The sequence below is a fragment of the Meleagris gallopavo genome, unplaced genomic scaffold (genome assembly GCF_905368555.1).
Source record: "Meleagris gallopavo unplaced genomic scaffold, MGAL_WU_HG_1.1 scaffold_54, whole genome shotgun sequence".
Classification (NCBI taxonomy): domain Eukaryota; kingdom Metazoa; phylum Chordata; class Aves; order Galliformes; family Phasianidae; genus Meleagris; species Meleagris gallopavo.
In genome coordinates, this window is record NW_028147066.1 from 1 (window position 1) to 16,663 (window position 16,663).

Genomic DNA, 16,663 nt, shown 5'->3' on the forward strand with positions numbered 1-16,663 from the left:
GGCGGGCGCGGAGCTGGCGCGGCTGTGGGCGCGGGACCCGGACGAGGCGGGCAACGGGCGCGTGAGCTACTCGGTGTGGGAGGGCGGCGCGGGGATGGGCGCGGGCTCGGGCTCGGGCTCTGGCTCGGGCTGGGGCTCGGGGTGGCGTCCGGCGTCGAGCTACGTGTCGGTGGACGCGGAGAGCGGGCGTGTGCGGGCGCTGCGGCCGCTGGACTACGAGGAGCTGCAGGTGCTGCAGTTCGAGGTGCGGGCGGTGGACGCGGGGGAGCCGCCGCTGTGCGGCAACGCCACGGTGCAGCTGTTCGTGGTGGACGAGAACGACAACGCGCCGGAGCTGCTGCCGCTCGCGGGCGGCGGGCCGGGGCCGTGGGCTGCGGGCTCGGCGGCGGAGCCGGGCTCGCGGGCGTCGGGCTCGGCGGGTTCTCCGGGCTCGTCGGGCTCGTCGGGCTCGGCGTCGTCGCCGTCGTGGTCGCTGTGGGCGCGGGCGGCGTGGGGTGCTCCGGCGGGGCAGGTGGTGGCGAAGATCCGCGCGGTGGACGCGGACTCGGGCTACAACGCGTGGCTGCGCTACGAGCTGCGGGAGCCGCGGGGCGAGGGCCCGTTCCGCGTGGGGCTGTACAGCGGCGAGGTGAGCACGGCGCGGGCGCTGGAGGAGGCGGACGGCCCGCGGCAGAGGCTGCTGATCGTGGTGCGGGACCACGGGGAGCCGCCGCGCTCGGCCACGGCCACGCTGAGCGTGTCGCTGGTGGAGGGCGGCGAGGCGGCGGTGTCGGCGGCGGGGGTGGGGGCGGTGTCGGCGGGGGCAGGGCCTTGGGCGGTGTCGGGCGCGGAGGGCGGATCTGCGACGGCGGCGGCGGCGACGAACGTGTGGCTGGTGGCGGGCATCTGCGCGGTGTCGAGCGTGTTGGTGCTGGCGGCGGTGCTGTACGGGGCCGGGCGCTGGGCGCCGCGGGCGGCCGTGCCGGCGGGGCCCGGGCCGGCGACGCTGGTGTGCGCCAGCGAGGTGGGCAGCTGGTCGTACTCGCAGCGCCAGAGCCGGAGCCTGTGCGTGGCCACGGACGGCGCGGGCAAGAGCGACCTGATGGTGTTCAGCCCCAACTGCCCGCCGCCGCCCGGCCCCGCGCCGAAGGAGACGCCGCACGAGCCGCCCTCTCTGCTGGACACGGTCAGTGCTGCTTATCCCTTTATTTCTTCCTTCTCTGTGTCTATGATTAACAGCATAAATACCTTCGTTTAACTATGTGTACTTTAATAACAATTGTTGGATTCGTTATAAATCACCTGGCATGATCTGCATAGTTTGCCAGCTTCTCTGTATATTGCACCGTTGATGGGGTTTTGTCGGGTTTGCTTCTGTTGTCAGTGGGAGGTTCTGTGCAAGTCAAAATCTGGTGGGAGATGCATTTCTGACAGGTGTTGGAGGAGAATGTGGTTGTAGCACCCGGTAGAGCTGGTCAGTGCCTTTCGCAGGTCGTTTGTCCCTTCCTTTCTTCCTGTCAACGGTTTACGGGCTGGTTCGGCCCGGTTCCGTGACTAGAAGGGCGGAGGGATCCGCGGATCCGCGCCCCCGGAAAAAAAGAAAATAAGGGACCCCGAAATAATTGAAAACAGTGGCAACAATCTGAGGTAAAACAAAGTAATTTACTAAATATGGTATCAACAGAATTTTATAAGGAGAGAGAATGTGAAATTGATGGTGGATCGGCCTTACCACAACGCTGAGATGAGAAGCGCAGGCAGAGAAGCGCAGGCGAGAAGCGCAGGCAGAGAAGCGCAGGCAGAGAAGCGCAAGCGAAGCAGCGCAGGCAAAGAAGAGAGCATCAGGTGACCTTGCCGGGAGTTATATCTCCTCGCTGACCGCAAAGCCCCCTGGGGAAACGTAGCTGCTCTTCTCCTCTGGACAGGCACCCAGAACTTGAGCATCAGCAGTCAAACCCCCAGTGCATTGCATGATGTTATGATGTGGAATACCGATAATGAAAAATCATGAAACCATGACACTTCCTCACTTCATCTTTTCTTTTTTTGCTGTTTATTTTCGTCTTCTTTGTTCTCTTGCTTGTCGTTTGTTCCCATCCTGCTATGTGTCCTTGCCACCTTGCTCTCTCTCATGCACCTTTTGGGGACGTGTGTGCAGTAGCTGGATATGGCTGGGGTGCCTGAATCCTGCGTAAGATGCTAAGTAATGCCTTTAATTCTTGAACTATTCTGTCTTGGTATGAAGTCTGTGTTGATCACCATTACATGTGCTGTCCAAATGGTATTGTGCGTCATTTCCGTCTGAGACAGGTAACAAGCTTATTTGGTTGTCTTGTGAGTGAGGTGGGATGCAATGTGAATGCTTTTCTTGAGCATTTTCTGCTTGTAGGCTTACGTTGTTGTCTGGGGCATCAGCAGGATGTGCACTGACTTCTTTTGATGTTCTTTCCATACTTGCATTATCAGCCATACTTTCACAAATTCTGTGTACGTTTTGTCTTGAAAACAAAAACAGAGAACAACTCTAGAAATACTTCTATTCAGTCCTTTTGAAGCATAATAATGCCTTGATTTTTAGTTTTGGTGACACCTTTGCTTATCTCTTCCTAATGTTTCCCTACATATTTGTCTAAGAATTGCAAAAGACTGTGGGATATCTGCTGAATGTCTGCCAGGCACCGAGTACATGGCACAGTTTTCCTAATCTGGCGCTTTTATATTCACAGAATGCTCTGTGAAAGCCAGAGGAAACACTGAGTAGGGAATAGTGGTGTGGCATCTGGTGGAGGTGCATGTGGACATTTTGTCCCATGAAGGTTTATTTTGAGTGGGATTCCCTCTCCTTGAGGAACGAGGAAATTGTTGGGAAGATGAAGGGGCATGGCATAAGTCAAGAATGAGAGATGTCTACTTGTCTTCTTTATCTGTGTTCAGAGTGGGGAGTGGAGATAACCAGGATGCTGTAAGAAAAGGGGCTTGGAAGATTTCATTCACAAGATTTGAATTTATTTGCACTGGTTTTGAATTCTACCCAGTCTTCTAGGATTTCTTGAACTCTGCATTATAATTTCAGCCCTTCCCAGGAAATGGAGAAGGGAGATGACTGTGGAGTTCTATGCATGCGTGTGCAAGGCTAAATTTGAATTAAGTGAGGCTGCTAATGAGGGCCTCATCATTCCAGGATCTCAATATTTTTTAGAAGGGCAAATCCACACCCTTCCTGTCCTTCAGTTCCAAGGCATGCCAGTTGCTGTGTAATGTTTTGCATTGTATACACATTGGTTTTCCTTCTTAGAGTCATTCTGCTTCATAGGCATACTTTGGGAGTGATGTGTGATTTGGCCTTTCAATCCTCTCTTTCAGAATATCAACACCTCCTGCCCAAGTTGGAGGTGTTGCAAAGTTTAATCACTCTGTTGGCCTTCTGTGAAACAGATGATTTGTCTTTTTTCCTTTTCTTGATTTTGGGAGGAGAAGGGAATAAACGTCAAATTACTGATGAATATTGCAGGCAGACTGTCAAATGGAATACTTTCTTTTCTTCTGCATTTTGAGATACTGTTACCCTGCTGGTGGCCACTGATCCCAGTGTTTGCCATATAAGTAGATCTTTGTTTGTTAACTGCATCATGCTGTTTTCCATCAAGTGAGTCTCCTTAAAAACTCTGTCCTCCTTTTTGCTTATCATTCTCTGAAATGATGTGATACAGGGTGACCAGTGACACCATGGCTTTTCTTCCTACACCCCTTGAACAACTATGAGTTTCATCGTTTTAACACCACAAAGTTGTTTCTTCAGAGGTAGATGCAGCAAAACCCCAGTTACATTTTCCCTTTACACATATGCTGTAAATGTGTTTTGAGAATGGAGAGTTACAGTGGCAAGAGACATGAAATAGTGGCAAGTAGCAGAGAATTTTTCTCCTATATTTGGCAAGTCATTTTTCTGGAGGATGGCTTTAGAGCATCTGACAATGGCAGTTCCACATATCCCTTCATGCTACTGTTTTCTTATTTCCTGTGAGTGCTGATGTAAGTGGAGTGATTCTTTTCTTGTGTCGTATGAAGAGTTTGCGAGTTCCATTGGGATGTGTGGTTTTCCCAGCCAGGGACACTCCCTTCCTCTGGCACCTGCCTGCTAGAGGAAATGTGTTGGAATGTGAGATGAAGAGTGGTGACTGTTTTCTGATGAACATTTCCTTCTGATTTTCCAGAGGAGTGATCAGAGCTGTGCCACTACCAATGAGTAATGTGATGCAGGTGTTGGTATCCTTTCTGTCTGAGATGGCAGAAATGGTGCAGAGCGTTCAGAGTGTGATACCTGCAGCTGGGAAGAGCCTGGCAGACACTGCCGACCTCAGCGTTACCCAGCTGTTCCTGATGTGAGCAGTGAGCGAAAGTCTTTAGTGACCTTCCAGTTCCTGAAGGGGGCCTACAAGAAAAGTGGGACGGGACTAAAAAGTATTATTATAAAAATAAGGGTAGGTATTGACATGATGAGGGAAAATGGTTTTAAATGGGAAGAGGAAAGATTTAGACAAGATATCAGGAAGGAATTCTTTACTGTAGTGGTGGTGAGGCCCTGGAACAGGTTGTCCAGTGAGGTTGTGAATGCCTCCTCCCTGGAAGCTTTCAAGGCCAGGGAGGCTGGGACTTTGGGCAATCTGGTTTAGTGGGAGGTGTCCCTGCATATATCAGGGGGATTGGAACTAGATGTTCTTAAGGGTCCCATCCAACCCAAAACATTCTATGATTCTGTGGTACTAAGGTGGGGATCTGCACAGCCCTGGGTCATAGTGAGATAGGGACGTAGAGCTGGGTTCAGTCTGTGTGGTGGATCAATGTTCAGGTGTTGTGATAGTGGTCAAGTACAGCCTGGGTCTTAGGTGTCCTTAGTAGTGAAGAGTATTGTCTGAGGGAAGTAGTGGATGTGCTAGGTAAAGAAAAGAGTGCATCACTGAAGAAGAGTTGGAACCGTATGCTGGAAATCCTCTTCGCTACAGCAATGGATAGAGTTAGCCAGTGGAAGATCTGGAGATGATGTGTTGTTCTTGCCATGTGTTGTTCCAGAAGACAATTCTGGATACTAGCGCTGCTGGTGCCAACGCTGAGGTACTCACAACTGTATCCCTGCTGTTGGACACAGGGCATTCACAGATTGGGTTCTTCTGTCCCAAAATGAAATCAGTGCCTGTTTTGGTTGACACTGTCATGATGTTGCTTCTACAAGTGCTGTTGTTTGATGGTGAATTTCCACCTCACAGAGATAAAGAACAGTTTTGGATGGTTTGCTGCTGACAGTCACGTAGGTAGTATTCATGGGCATTAGTGAAGTGCGGACCATGCTGCTATGACTCTTGTTTATTTGTTTATTCTATTCTAAGTTTCTGTCCTCCTCTTTTTTTGGTTGTCTTGTGAAGGAGATGTGATGTAAGGTGACAGCTGTGAGTTAAGAGGTTACTGGCTGTAGGCTTGTGTTTCTGTATGGGGAATTGGTGTGATGTACACTGGCCTCTTTGAACGTTGATTCAGTTCGCATCAGTACTCATACTTTCACAAAGACTGTGCCTTTCTCTTCGAAAAAAGAAAGGAAAAACAAGAAACAAGTCTATAAATACTTCCACACAGTTCATATGAAGCATAAGAATGCCTTGCTCATTCACATCAGAAATACTTTTCTTATTTGTGTGTAGTATTTCCATCTGAATTTCCATAAGGTTTGAGAAATCAAAGGCTCATCTGTGCTGTTTGTATGGGTTTCTAATGCAGCAGGCAGCTCAGCACTACACAGCTGTTCACTCACTTCCTTCCAGGTGGGGTGAATGAGATTATTGTAAGCAAAACTGAACTGGGGAATTGAGATAAAAGCTGTTTGCTAAGAAAAGGCAAATGGAAGCAGAAAACAATGATAAGAACATACATGTATATATATTCTCTCCATGTGTGCTGCTGGAAAATTGTGGAGTGATACTACTGATATAGTGATGTAGGTTTCTTATTCATTCTCGTACTTATTTTTGTTAGCTAACCTGGGTGATACAAGCACCATTGGTGTCTCTTTCTCTCCTTGAATCAGCCATGCGTTGCTGTTCCTTTGATGGTTCTATTGTGTAATCCCTTTATGATGTTTGTTTGACAAACGCATCCATGTCACTGTCCATCCAAGAGCTCCTCCACTGTTGGTTTGGATCTTCTTATTGAGGTGAACTGCCCACTGTCCTGGGTTTTTCTCCGATGGACTAAAATTAATACCATAGAGTGATTATGACATCAGTTCTACAAATGCTGTGCCTAGTTCTGTCCATCAGTGAGGACTACCAGTCCTGAAGAGTCCTGGCGGCAGTGGTGGTCTACCAGGATGTTTTGTCTGCCTTTGGGTGATTTTGAGCATGCTGATATCAGGTCTGACTTCTTATTTGATTCTCAGCTGCAGGGGACTTGAGACAGCAACAAGGATTAGAGGGTTCTCTCTGCCCTTGGTGTATATTTCTTGACAATGTTTCACTTGTCAGAGTTATCCTGGTAGTAGGGAAGTCAACAGGGACTTCTCCTGTATCTTTCTGAAATGTGTTGTTACTCCTCTGTCCCAGTGTATGGGAACTGCTGAATCATGGTCTAAACCTCTGGTTGACCACTTGAGGTGAGCAATGAGTCAGTCCTGGCAGCACAGGTGAAGACAATTCTCCTGTGCTACCAGAAGGGGTGGAGTGTGGCTCTACCTCTCCTAGATCCCATCTATTAGCTGACTATCACTAGGGAAGAATCTCTTCTGGAGATCACTCCCCTTGGAGCCTTCTCAGCAAGCCCAGGACAAGGGTAAGCTTTCCATCCATTCTTCTTTAGCATGACAACGTGTTTTGCCTAACTTTCCTGTATATTTCTTAATTAAAACATCTTTGTATTCATTAATTACACACCTGGAGACCATCCTTGCCAGTTCTTGCTGACCCATCTGCAGTTCCCTTTGATAGCGGGTTGTAGCCTTGTGGCAGGACAGAGCAGGTACTTTTCCATTGGTTACCTTGGAATGCAGACAGGATGTCCCTTGTGTGCGCTGCTTGTTGAACAGGGCCTGTTTTCTTTAATGTTTTCTCAGAATGCAGGATAGAATTTTCCACAGGAAAACTTGAAGATGCACGGCGCAGAGCATTGCTTGGCCAGGATCTTCTCAGAACAACCAGAACTTAGTTGTGATGCCTTTTTGAGCTTGAGATGCTGTGTGGTCTTCACAGTACCTTACTTTGTGTGTTTAGAGGCTTTCCATGGTGTCTGCCTCAGGGGAATCTAGATGCATGTAGATCAGTTCAGCTCAGAGAGCCAAAGTGTATCATATTTTAGACATGGGGAGACCTTCAAGCAAACAATTACTGACAGCATGGCCACCTGTGAGGTGCGATGAGCTTCTGCGTGGTCCTGTGCAGTCAAATTGTGTCCACATTCCCTGTTGCCTTTGTGTCCTTTATGCTTGTGAAGACATCTTCTGGTCCTGGTAAGTTGTTCATATTAAAGGAAGATTTGATTGATTGACAATTGTATGCTTTTTGGCTGTTAGTTGTCTCCCTTTCTATTGGATGTGGTGAGTATTTCCTGGATATTACCGAGATTGGAGTTGTTACTGTAGTGATGTGCATACCAGTGCAGGTAAGATACACAGGTGGTTGAACTCAGATGTTGTAAACCAAACACAGTCTTGGTCCGGCTTTGCACTGTGGCAGAGAATTTGAGGAGGAGGAGAAGACAGCTCTGTAGGCAGGTTTCAAACTCTGTCTTCGATATTCAGGCAGTGATCAAGGATCTTTCCACTGCCCTGCATCTGGCTTTACTGGAATGGGGAGAGAAGATCAGTGAAATTCAGGTACTGGCTCCAGTATCTCACACCACTGACTTGCCAGCTATACATGGCGAGTGCAGATGGCGAACAGAGATACCCACAATGCTGAAATCTCAGCCCTCATCTCATCTGAAGGAAATATCTCACTGATCGATAGTGTAGGCTGCTCGCACCACAGCAGTGCCCACATGTGCGGAGCACTACTCTTCTCACCTGCTCCCTAAGCTCCAGGCACAGGGAAGTGGGGGCGGTTTAGCATTCCCAGCACTTTGCTCTTTCTTCGCACCCGTTCCCTTTGAGAGCGGATGGGCAACAGGGAATCTCCCCCGAAGGATACATCACCAAAATGCTTTGTTCTCACGGATGGAAGCAACTGGGAGAACATATCGATTGTGAATGCAAGAAGGAGATGATTCCCACTTTCCTCCTCGTCCTTGAAAAACATAGATCAACATCGAGTGGAGTCTCACATCCAGGTGATTTCACTGCAAGCAAATTGTATGTGTTCTAAAATACGTGTAAGAAGAAGTGAACAGAGCATGTCTGAAACACTTCAATAAAGTGGAAAGGATTCTTAACAGAAAGAAACGGTCATATTAACATTGCAGTAACTGCAGTAAACATGAAGGAACGGATTTTCATTGGAAAAACATGTTTGAAACATAGGTTGCGCCTCAGTGAAAAGCGTTTCAAGTACGGAATCGGCAGGTAAAAGAAATCGAAAAAAACTGCAATCTGAAAGAGAAGTGAATCTCAAGGAGAAAAGAAAGAAGTCAGACTCAATCCTGACGCATGAGAGCAGCACAGAAGCGCAGAGGCAATTCCCTCCGCGAGCCACATGATGGCGCTCTGAGCTAAGGAACGCGCGATGCGATCCGAGGAAGGGAGGGGAACACCTTCCGGTGCCCGTGGAAAAGAAGGCAGAGCAAGAGCGAGCGGAGGGGAGGAGGAGGCGCGTCCCGTGAGGAAGGATTGCGGGGGCGAGCGCGGCCGGAGGGTTCGGAGCAGGCGGGTCGGGAGGTGCGTGTCGCGGAGAAGAGAGGAGCGGTGCGGCGTTGAAGGCGATGGTCGGCGGTGGAGCAGCGCGGCGGAGCTGGGGGGCCGCGGTGCTGGTGCTGCAGGCGGCCTGGGCGCTGGTCGGCGGTCAGGTGCGCTACTCGGTGCCGGAGGAAGCCGAGGCCGGCACGGTGGTGGGGCGGCTGGTGCAGGACCTGGGCCTGGAGGCAGGCGAGGCGGAGGCGCGGCGGCTGCGCCTGGTATCGCGGGGCCGGCGGGCGAGCGTGGAGGTGAGCGGGGCGAGCGGGGCGCTGGTGGTGAGCTCGCGGCTGGACCGGGAGGAGCTGTGCGGGAAGAGCGCGCCGTGCGCCCTGCGCCTGGAGGTGCTGCTGGACCGGCCGCTGCGCGTCTTCCACGTGGAGGTGGAGGTCACCGACATCAACGACAATGCGCCGCGCTTCCCCGCCGCCTCCAAAAACATCAGCATCGCAGAACTGTCGCTGCCTGGGTCGCGTTTTCCTCTGGAGGGCGCGTCGGATGCGGATATCGGATCGAACGCGCAGCTCTCCTACACACTGAGCCCTTCCGAGCACTTCGCTCTGGATGTAAAGTCGTCAGATGAAGACAGGAAGTCACTTTTTCTTGTGTTAACGCAAGCTCTGGACCGCGAGTCGCTGTCGGAGCACCGGCTGGTGGTGACGGCGAGTGACGGGGGCAGGCCGGCGCTGACGGGCACGGTGCAGCTGGTGATCTCGGTGCTGGATGCGAACGACAACGCGCCGCAGTTCAACCAGTCGGTGTATAAAGTGCAGCTGCCGGAGGACGCGGCGGAGGGGACGCTGGTGGCGCGGGTGGCAGCCACGGATCCGGACGAAGGACTTAACCAGGAGTTTTCCTACAGCATTATCGGTTCTGTTCCTGTGTCCCAGAGAGATGCATTCAGTATTGATCCGCGGACGGGGGAGATCCGGCTCCGAGCCCCATTAGATTTCGAAGAAGTCCGTTTGCACGAGTTGCAAATCGAGGCTGGAGATAAGGGGACGCCTCCGTTGTCGGGGCACTGCAGCGTGGAGCTGGAGGTGCTGGACGTGAACGACAATGCGCCCGAGGTGTGGGTGACGTCGCTGTCGGTGCCGGTGCCCGAGGACGCGGCGCTGGGGACGGTGGTGGCGCTGCTGAGCGTGTCGGACCGGGACTCGGGGCCGAACGGTCGGGTGCGGTGCGCGGTGCGGCCGCCGTCGCCGTTCGGGCTGGTGGCGACGTTCGCGGGCTCGTACTCGCTGGTGCTGCGGGAGGCGCTGGACCGGGAGCGGGTGTCGGAGTACGAGGTGGAGGTGCGGGCGGAGGACGGCGGGGCGCCGCCGCTGCGCGCCAGCCGCGGGCTGCGGGTGCCGGTGTCGGACGTGAACGACAACGCGCCGGCGTTCGCGCAGGCCGTGTACACGGTGCTGGCGCGGGAGAACAACGCGGCGGGCGCGGAGCTGGCGCGGCTGTGGGCGCGGGACCCGGACGAGGCGGGCAACGGGCGCGTGAGCTACTCGGTGTGGGAGGGCGGCGCGGGGATAGGCGCGGGCTCGGGCTGGGGCTCGGGGTGGCGTCCGGCGTCGAGCTACGTGTCGGTGGACGCGGAGAGCGGGCGTGTGCGGGCGCTGCGGCCGCTGGACTACGAGGAGCTGCAGGTGCTGCAGTTCGAGGTGCGGGCGGTGGACGCGGGGGAGCCGCCGCTGTGCGGCAACGCCACGGTGCAGCTGTTCGTGGTGGACGAGAACGACAACGCGCCGGAGCTGCTGCCGCTCGCGGGCGGCGGGCCGGGGCCGTGGGCTACGGGCTCGGCGGCGGAGCCGGGCTCGCGGGCGTCGGGCTCGGCGGGTTCTCCGGGCTCGTCGGGCTCGGCGTCGTCGCCGTCGTGGTCGCTGTGGGCGCGGGCGGCGTGGGGTGCTCCGGCGGGGCAGGTGGTGGCGAAGATCCGCGCGGTGGACGCGGACTCGGGCTACAACGCGTGGCTGCGCTACGAGCTGCGGGAGCCGCGGGGTGAGGGCCCGTTCCGCGTGGGGCTGTACAGCGGCGAGGTGAGCACGGCGCGGGCGCTGGAGGAGGCGGACGGCCCGCGGCAGAGGCTGCTGATCGTGGTGCGGGACCACGGGGAGCCGCCGCGCTCGGCCACGGCCACGCTGAGCGTGTCGCTGGTGGAGGGCGGCGAGGCGGCGGTGTCGGCGGCGGGGGCGGGGGCGGTGTCGGCGGGGGCGGGTCCGCGGGCGGCGGCGGGCGCGGAGGGCGGATCTGCGACGGCGGCGGCGGCGACGAACGTGTGGCTGGTGGCGGGCATCTGCGCGGTGTCGAGCGTGTTGGTGCTGGCGGCGGTGCTGTACGGGGCCGGGCGCTGGGCGCCGCGGGCGGCCGTGCCGGCGGGGCCCGGGCCGGCGACGCTGGTGTGCGCCAGCGAGGTGGGCAGCTGGTCGTACTCGCAGCGCCAGAGCCGGAGCCTGTGCGTGGCCACGGACGGCGCGGGCAAGAGCGACCTGATGGTGTTCAGCCCCAACTGCCCGCCGCCGCCCGGCCCCGCGCCGAAGGAGACGCCGCACGAGCCGCCCTCTCTGCTGGACACGGTCAGTGCCCCTCGCGGGACTTTCGCACCTTCCTTATTTCCCTTCCAGTTTTCTTTCTTTTTGCCCTTTCCTTTCATCATCTTCTTTCTCCTGTGCTATATCCCGTGCGTTTGCTTCACGTTCTCCCCCTTTTTCCCGCCTTTTCCCCTCCCTTCCCTCTCCCCCCTTCTTCCACCCTCTCCCCCTCCTTTTTTTTTTGGTGGGCTCCCGGCCCGCATTTTTTGGGCCTGCCCCGTAGATTGCCGGGCGTAAAAAAGGGAAATTAAAGGGGTTGTAAAAGGGGTGGGGAATTTTTATTTTTTTAAAAATTTTTCATTTTTTCCCGAAAAAAAAATGTGATTTTTTCTTCCCATTTCCCCCCTTTTTTTTTTTTTGGGTTTTTTCCCAATTTGGTTTTAATTGATTTTTTTCCTTTTCCCTTTTTTTTTAGTTTTTTTTTCCTTTTTTTTTCTTCACTCTTCTTTTTCCTTTTTCTTCTTTTTTTTTGGCTCTTTCCCGGGGTTAAATTCCTATCTGGGTTTTTCTTTTTTTCCTTTTTTTTATGGTAAAACCCTTTTTGTTTCGTTTTGAACACCCGCCGGGTTGTCTGTTTTGAATTTTTGATTAAAGGGGGCTTTTTTGATTTTTGTTCCTGGGGAGTTTAGTTAGAAATTTTGGTTCTATCTGGGTTTTTTGTTTAAAAAGGGGAAAACACTTTTTCATTTTTTCCCCCCAGGGGGGGGGGGGGGGGTTTTTTTTCCCTTTGGGCACGAAAATTATCATGGGGGAAAATTTTTCCCTTTTTCCAAAAGGTTTACTTTTTCTCTGAGTGTCCCTTAATTTGGTTTTTTTTGGGTTTTCCCTGGAGGTAAACCCCCGGGGGGTACTTCCACCTGGGGAAAAAGGGATTTTTCTGAAACTATCGGGCCCTAAGCCTTTTAAAATTTTGGTTAAAATTTTTTTTTCTTAATTTTTCTGAATTTTGGGGGGGTTATGGGTGTTATTTTTTATTCTTTTGGAAAAAATTCTAGACTTTTGATTTCTAGAAAAGTCTAAATTGGGGGGGTGAATTTTCTTTCCTGATTTTGGGGGTTGGAAAACTAAAGGGGCTTTTTGGTTTTTTTCCCTAAAAGGGGGGTTAATGTCTTGGGGACACAAAGTGTTGGGAAAATTTTTTCAAAATTTTTCCCTTTTTTTGGTTCCCTTCAAAGTCATTATAAAGGCAAAATTTAATTTGGAGGTTTTATGTAAACTTTTAATTTTTATTTAGGGTAGATAAAAAAAAAAAATTTTTCCCTTTTTTTTATTTTTTTTTTTTGTTTTTATTTTTTTTTTTTTTTTTTTATGAAAAATTTTAAGGGAAAAGTGTTTTTCAAAGAAAGGGAAACTAAATTTTTTATTTAATTTTTTTTGACATCCCGAAATAAAATTTTTCTTAAGTTTTCGAAAAATGTCTTTTTTTTTCCACCCCCAAAACCCCCGGGGCTAATTTTTTGGATTTTTTATTTATTTTGACTAAAGGTTGAAGGGAGCCGTTTTAAAAAAAGGGAGATTCCGGGAAAGGGGGGAGGGTTTTTCAGGATCCCCCCCCGGGGGGGGGGGGGGAAAGTGGGAAAAATTTTTTTAATTTTTTCCCCCCACTAGGCAGGTTTTCCCCCAAAAAAAGGAAAACCCCCCCCCGTTTTTTTTTCCCCCGGGAAAAAAACCCCCCCAAAAAAGCCCTTTTTTTAAAACCTTTCCCCAAAACCCCTTTAAGCAGGGGAAATTCCCCTTTCCCAAAACCCCCAAAAAATTTTTTGGTTTCTTTTAAAGGGGAAAAAACCCCCAAAATTTTCTTTTGAAATTGCATAAGAAAAATTTTTTTCCCCCCTTTTTTTTTGGGAAATTTAATACCTTGGAAAAAAAAAATATTCCTTTTTTAAAACTTTAAATTTTGGGGTTTTTTTCTGGAAAATTTTTTAAAATTCTCTTTGTTTTGGGGTTCTTTTAATGTTTTCCCAAACCGGCTTTTAAAAACCCCCTTTAATTTTTCAAAAGGGGAAAAAAGTTGTTTAACTTTAAAAAAAAATCTTTTTAAGCCCCGTATTCCCCAAAAGAAGAAAACAAAAATTTTTTTTTTTAATTCATTTGAAAAAGGGTTTAAAAACCCTTAGCCAATAAAGGGAAAAAAAAGGGGAAAAATTTTAAAGGACCCAAAAATTTTGGTTTTCGTAACAATACTTTTTAAATTTTTTAACTTCATTATAAAATTTTCCAAAAGCAGTGCCTGGGGGGAGAACCCTTTTCACCTTTAGGTGAAACCCCATGGGATGGTGGTTTATTTTTTTGGGTTTATGGGGTTTTTAAAGGGGAAAAAATTTGGAAAAAGGACAACTTTGGAAAGGATTGGACAGCAAAAGAAATTCTTCTTTTCCCCCGGAAAAAAACCCAAATTGGAGTTTCTCCCTTTAAAAACCCGGGGCTTCTCGGACAACCCGGTTTTCCTTTTGGGGAAAAAGGGGGTTTTTTCCCGCCTGGGTTTTTGTGTCGGTTTTTTTCATAAGGGGTTTTTTTTGGGGGGGACATGACGGTTTTATTTGTTTTTGGGGGGCTTTTTTTTTCTTTGGAAATCCTGGCAAAATTGAGAAATTGGGATTAGAAAAAAAATAAATAAAAAAAGGAAATGGAGACCCTTGAAGAAAAGAAGTTTTTAAAATTTTTTAAATTTCCCCAAAAACATGTTTTTGGTTCCTTACCTCCGTTCCTTGGCCTCCTGGGGGAAAATTTTTGACCGGTTTAAAAACCCTTTTCAAATGGAAAATTTGTTTGCCCCTGTTTTTCCAAATTTTTTTTCCCTTTTAGGACCCCCAGGGATTTTTTCTCCCAAAATTCAAAAGGGGGAAGGCTCGTTTTTAAGAGGCTTTGTGTGGCAATTGGGTTTTTTGTTTTTTCTGTGTTTAAAAAAAAACCCCCCTTTTTTTACTTTCCCCCCCTAAATACTTGGTTTTTTTGGATTTATGTATTTCGACCCGGTTTTGGGGTTTTTAATTTTGGCAAAAACTGAGGGAAATTTTTTCCCCCCCCCTTTGGGGGGTCTTTTTAAAAAAAGTTATTTTTGGGTCCTTTTTTTCCCCTTTTTTTTTTTTATAATTTTTTTCTCCTTTTAAACAACTTTTTTTTTCTAAAGGAAAACCCTTTAAAAGGGAAAAAAGATGTGTTGGCTTCCTTTGTTTGGGCTATTCCGGCGGACGTTCCCTTTTTAAAAATTTTTTTTGACAAATTTTGAAAAAATCCCTTTGGGGGTTTCCCCTTTTAATTTGGGAAAGAGGTTTATTTTCAGGAAATTTTTAAATCGGAATTTCCTTTTTTTTTTTGTGGGTAAGGTTTTTTTTTGGCTTTTTTGTTTTTTGGGGTATTAAAAAATTTAAATTAAAAACCGTTTTCGCCCAAAACTTTTTTTGCAAAAAAAAATTTTTTAACAGAAAAAATGGGTTTTAATTTTTTTTTTATTTTTAAAAAACCATTTGAAGGGAGTAAAAAAAAAAAATTTTCTTTCAAAGGGGGTTTTATCAAAATTTCCCAGTTTCCGGGGGAAAAATTTAATAAGCTTTTAATGAAAAAAAAAAAGTTTTTGCCGGTATTCAGTTTTACAATTTGGGTTTGCTTCCTATTGGGTAAAACCCCCTGGCCCGTTTTTTAAAAGCAAAAACCTTTAAATTGTTATCTAATTTCCCAAAAATTTTAGCTTTTTACCCGCCCCCCTTTAAATTACCCTGGGAAAAAAAAAAAACCAATTTTTTCCCATGTGAGGGTTTTATTCTTATAAAAAAATTAAAAATTATCCAAAAAAAAAAAATTGAAAAAAGTAAAAAAGAAAAAAATTTTTCCCTTTCACCTTTTATTCTGGATTCCCTATTGGGTTTTTTTTTTTTTTAAAAAGTTTAAATTTTCCCACCTGGTGTTTTTCCATCCCCGTTACTTGGTTCACGGAAACCAAAAGTGTCCTTGGAAAACCGGCCCCAAAGCTCCTTTTCCCAATTTGGGAAAAAAAAAGCGAACTTTCCCCCCAACCATTTTTTCTTGAAACGGGTTTTTAAAAAATTTTAAAAAGAAAAAAGCCCCTTTAAATTCTGAATTTAGGGCGTTTTTTGAAGACCCTTGGGGATGAGTTTGCGGAATTTGGTTCCCCCAGACTTTCTCAAAAAACCGGGAAAAAAAACCCATTACTTTAAAAGGCTGAACCCCCCTCTGGGGCTGAAACGGGAAGAAAATCTCTGTCCTAAAATTGTCAGAGCAAAAGGGTAGGCGTAAAAATCGTAAACAAAGAAATTGAATTTCCTTCTGTTAAAATTTTAAAAAGGTGACTCTAAAAAAAAAATAAAATTTTGGGGGGGAAAAACCCTCCCAAAGAAAAGGAAGCTTTTCTTTTTTTTCCCCCCCCAAAAAAAAAATTAAAATAAACCCAAAAAAAGATTTCCCGGGTTTGGCAAAAAATTTTCCCTTTTAATTTTTTTAAAAAAAAAAAAAAAAAACCAAGAAACAAGTTTTCAAACAATTCGGAAACCCAAGGGGTTTTTACGGGGAAAAAAAAAATTCTGGAAGGGCCCCCCCCAAAACTGCTTTGACCCCCCAAACCTTTTGGGGGGATAAAGTCCAAAGTCTAAAAAAAAAAGAAATTTTCCTTTCAAAACCGAGGGAAAAAAGATCCCCCGAAAAAAAAAAAAAAACGAAAAACAAGGGGAAAAGTTTTAAAAAAAATTTGGGGAAAAGGGTTCAAAACGCAAAAACCCTGAAGACCCTTAAAGGCCAAATTTTTAAAAAAAGGGGTGACCAAAAAAAAGGGGCCCCCTTTTTCCCAAAAAAAGGAACAAAGGACGGGGGGGGGGCCTCCCCGAGAAGGATTTGGGGGGGGTCCCGGGGGAACAGGGGGCCAAATCTATCGCGGAAAAAAAAAACGGTGGGGTTGGGATGGGGGGGAAAAAAAAAAAGGGGGACGGGGGGCCCCTTGGGGCGAGGGGGGGGGGTCAGGGGTTTTTCCCGGGGAGGAAGCCCAGGGCCGGGGATTTTGGGGGGGGGGGGGGGGAGGCCTGGAGGCGGCGAGGCCGGGGGGGGGGGGCCCTTTCGGGGGCCCGGGGGGGGGGTGAGGGGGCGGGGGGAGCGGGGGGGGGGGGTCCGCGGGGAGGGTGGGGGGGAGCGCGCCGGGGCCCCCCCTGGGGGGCGCGGACCGGGCGGCGCTTAGAGGGGGAGGCCCCACCGACGGGGGGGGCCTTCCCCGGGCCCCCCCCGGGGCCAA

The 16,663-nt window shown here is 49.3% G+C and overlaps 1 pseudogene; it reads left to right on the forward strand.

The window, feature by feature from the left end:
- The first annotated feature begins 8,646 nt into the window (after nucleotides 1–8,646).
- On the forward strand, nucleotides 8,647–11,678 carry LOC146541860 (protocadherin alpha-3 pseudogene; annotated as a pseudogene).
- The last annotated feature ends 4,985 nt before the right edge of the window (nucleotides 11,679–16,663 follow it).